The sequence below is a fragment of the Salvelinus alpinus genome, chromosome 23 (assembly GCF_045679555.1).
Source record: "Salvelinus alpinus chromosome 23, SLU_Salpinus.1, whole genome shotgun sequence".
Taxonomy (NCBI): Eukaryota; Metazoa; Chordata; class Actinopteri; order Salmoniformes; family Salmonidae; genus Salvelinus; species Salvelinus alpinus.
Window position 1 is genome coordinate 49707741 of NC_092108.1, and position 4562 is coordinate 49712302.

Consider the following 4562-nt stretch of genomic DNA (forward strand, 5'->3'; position numbering starts at 1 on the left):
TGCTCTGACAGCTGGTGCTTAAAGCTAGTGAGGGAGATAGGTGTTTCCAGTTTCAGAGATTTTTGTAGTTCGTTCCAGTCATTGGCAGCAGAGAACTGGAAGGAGAGGCGTCCAAAGGAAGAATTGGTTTTGGGGGTGACTAGAGAGATATACCTGCTGGAGCGCGTGCTACAGGTAGGTGCTGCTATGGTGACCAGCGAGCTGAGATAAGGGGGGACTTTACCTAGCAGGGTCTTGTAGATGACCTGGAACCAGTGGGTTTGGCGACGAGTATTAAGCGAGGGCCAGCCAACGAGAGTGTACAGGTCGCAGTGGTGGGTAGTATATGGGGCTTTGGTGACAAAACGGATGGCACTGTGATAGACTGCATCCAATTTATTGAGTAGGGTTTTGGAGGCTATTTTGTAAATGACCCTTACCAGGGTCTTGACCTGTCTGCAGTTCAGCATCTTAACCAACTTCGGTGGGCATATGCTCACCTTCGATGGCCACTGGCACGCTGGAGAAGTGTGCTCTCAAAGGATGAATCCTGGTTTCAACTGTACCGGGCAGATGGCGGACAGAGTGTATGGCTTTGTGTGGGCGAGCGGTTTGCTGATGTCAGTGTTGTGAACAGAGTGTCCCATGGTGGCGGTGAGGTTATGGTATGGGCAGGCATAAGCTACGGACAACAAACACAATTGCATTTTATCAATGGCAATTTGAATGCACAGAGATACCGTGACGAGATCCTAAGGCCCTTTGTTGTGCCATTCATCTGCCGCCATTACCTCATGTTTCAGCATGAAAATGCATGGCCCCATGTCACAAGGATCTGTACACAATTCCTGGAAGCTGAACATTTTCCAGTTCTTCCATGGCCTGCATACTCACCAGACATGTCACCCATTGAGCATGTTTGGGATGCTCTGGATGGACGTGTACGACAGCGTGTTCCAGTTCCCGTCAATATCCAACAACTTCGCACAGCCATTGAAGAGAAGTGGGACAACATTCCACAGGCCACAATCAACAGCCTGATCAAGTCTATGCGAAGGAGATGTGTGAGACAAATGGTGATCACACCAGATATAGACTAATTTTCTGATCCACACCACAAACTGTTTTTGGTATCCGTCACCAACATATGCATATCTGTATTCCCAGTCATGTGAAATCCATAGATTAGGGCCTAATGAATTTATTTACATGTACAAGTTTCAAAATATGAACTGTAACTCAGGAAAATCTTTGAAATTGTTGCGTTTATGTTTTTGTTCCGTGTACATTTTGAAGTGTTGCATTTTGATTCAAGTGGGTCGCCAACGAGGTAAGTGATTTTTTTGTTAATTACTTCGATATCATGCTGAAATCCAAGGGCATCATGCAGCCCAAAAATGTGAGGAGGCACAACGTACGTGAGGATGCCTTAGGGGTGTTCCGGGGGGGGGGGGGTTATATCCTCCGTCTAGGAATTAGAGAATTTTGAATTTTTTTAAACACTTTTTTGTTGTTGTTGAATATCTTACCATACATCTTGAGCTGCTTGTATTCTCCTGACTGATGGTTATTTTTTTAAGAAACTAAATATGCTTTTCTGCATCTCTGCTAAAATCTAGGTGAAATATTGAAAGGACTGTGAGTCTTATTGAGTATATCTAGTAATTACTTGCTTTTCTGAAGTCTAACAACCTTGCCAGCAGGTATGCCAGCTAAGATAGTTAGACAAGCTAGCTACTCTAACTTGATTGATATCCTGAGCTGGCTTCTTGGTAGCTAATTATGAGGTTGGGAAATTGGGACCCTATCTGGAGTAGCTAAAGCCAACTTCGTAAAGTTGCTAGGTGGCTAGTAGTTTTACAGAGAAACAACAAAAATCGTATCATTTAAAAAAAACATTTGAACAAGACAAATCTGAGGGGGCACGTGTCTCTGTACCCCCTATGGGCAAGGCGCCTCTGCTGAAATCAATAGAACGGGGGCGAACGTTTGGGGTGTAGCGCTGTTTAAATGTACACTATTTAGCTTGGAATAACCTATTCATGGTTGGTTAGATTAACATTTGTAGAAGGCTTCTATTTATAGTATGGAATGGCGGATGTTGATTTCGGGAGGCTGCCATCAAGGAAAAGAGAATAAACAATTTTTTCTGTTAATTAACTTCAACGAATTACGACCCGCCATAGGATATCAACAATGACAACAGTTGGCTGATATTTACGTGTATTGGTGTGTGGCCACTGGCCAGCGACTTTTATGTTTTAAGAAATTGATCCTGTGCCATTGTTTGGACTAAAAACTTTTACACTAACATAACCAATCATAACCTGAGGCAAAAAGGATGTGTAATTCCCCCCAATTCCATGTGGTCAAAACATCAGCTTGTGTAATGTAGTAGCACATACTGTCCACACCATGGAAAGTAAAAACAAATACATACTTCTCAATAGTTTAACCATTTAGAGATGTAAAAAATGCTTCAAAGCACAATTTAACCAGGCACTCTAGACTAGTGTCCATATGGTCTGTGCAACAGGCTAAATGTTTGACGTTTCTAGGAATAGGTTCATAACCTTTAATTGCATTGCCTGAAATACCATAGCCTGCTACATAGGCCTTTACAATTAAATTGTTCAATGTTCACTATCTCAGCTTTTTCACATGACATGCCACAGGCCTACGGTTATTATTACGTTCCAGTCTCAACTAGATGATGTGGGATTCCAGTGACAGTTTCAATTAATTCTGTGGCAGTGAGTGTGCGTGTCGGCTGTGTTGGTGAGGAGGGTGCAATTGGGCCCGCAATTCTGGGCATTCCTGCTTCTGCATATTTATACTTCTATTTGTCATTTTTTTTGTTAGCACAGCTGGCTAAGTTGCCCTACAGTAGGTGGCATTGATGCACAATAACATTGGATGCCGCCTATAAACCCCACAAAAGAAGGGGTGGGGGCAACAACGGTAGCTAGCTAGCTGTACAATGGTAGAAAGTGTCCTTTTCTCCCGCTTGTCGGGAACTGTTTTCCCGCAGTTCTGTTAACGCTTAGCCAGCTAGTCCTAAGGAGGACTCCGGTACACAGCAGGTGGGAGGCAGGGACGACACTGTGTGCTAGCTAGTAAACTAGCAACCTAGCTAGAAAAAAGTGTCGCTTACTATCAAGCTAGGTAATACACAGTGTCGCCCAAGCCTCCCGCCTGCTATACTATGCTAGTGGGAGGCGGGGACAACCAGTAGGCAGTGTCCTTCGCTCCCGCCTGCTGTGTACCGGAGAAATCTGTGCCCGACACAGTGTGCTAGCTAGCTAACTAGCACACGGTGTCGCTAACTAGCACATGGCGTCGCCCCAGCCCCCCTCCTGTAGTGCTAGTGGGAGGTACGGGCGACCGGTAGACAGTGTCCTTCCCCCCGCTGGTCGGGCACTGTTTTCCCGCAGTTCTGTTAACAATGGCAGGTGTTTGGCAGGCAGTAGTGAAGGACACTGTGTTCTAGTTTAGCCAGCTAGTCCTAAGGAGGACTCCGGTACACAGCAGAACGGTGCAAAACCGCGTGCTAACTATTAAGTTGCTGTGCCCCGCCTGTCGAGTTTTCCCCGGGAGGTAGAGGCAACATCGTGTGCTAACTAGCAAGCTAGCACACGGTGTCGCAGCCTCCTGCCTGCTGTGCTAACATGAAGCAGGGGCGAACGGTAGTGTCCTTCACCATCGTATGTCGAGGATGAGGGCAGGTGGGAGCGAAGGACACTGTCTACCGGTGAAAAAACTCAGATACTTTTATTGCCCTTTTGACCCACATTCAAAAATGTGGGGTATTCATGCAGGAACCAATGGGATACTCGACATGGGGGGGATCATGAAGGAACCAATTGGATGCTCAAGAGGAATGCTCCGAATTGCGGGCTGCAGTTGCACTACGTGCTCGAGGGGGGTGTTCATGCACCCCAAGGGGAAGGGGTGTTCATAAAGGAGACACAATGGTACTCTAGATCACATGCAGGAACGCCCTGAATTGCTGGCTGCAGTTGCACACTATTGGTGTTGGTAGCTTACATGAAAGGCTGGACTGAGGAAAAAGTGAAGTATGTCCATGGACTAGAGTTGTCATTTCAGAATTGGCATTAGCAAACAAGACATTGGATATTATCAGGTCACCTGCATGCAAATATATGGCTTGCTAGTGCTATAAACTCCTTGAACGTTTCATTTATTTTCCCTTGTCTTTCGAATCCGAGCCTTGAATTAAACTTTCCATCCATCCTTGGATCTCTAAAATCCCATTGTGGCTTGTTCCGAGGCCCAGTGTTATTCCGAGGATACGCTAATCGGTTTAGCACGTCATGGACTCTGGCTAAAATGAAGGGGGTGGCAGATAAATGTCTAGTTAGAATTAAGTATTTTAAATAATAAGACACTATTGATAATCACATCATAAGAATAAAATACAATCATGAATTGTCAACAAATATCGAAATGATTTTAAATTGATAGAATGTGTAAACTAAATGCGTTACTCATTAAAGATATTACAGAACCACAATCAAACAATTTCTTATGAAATACTGCCGTCTTTGTCTCCTTTTTTCTCT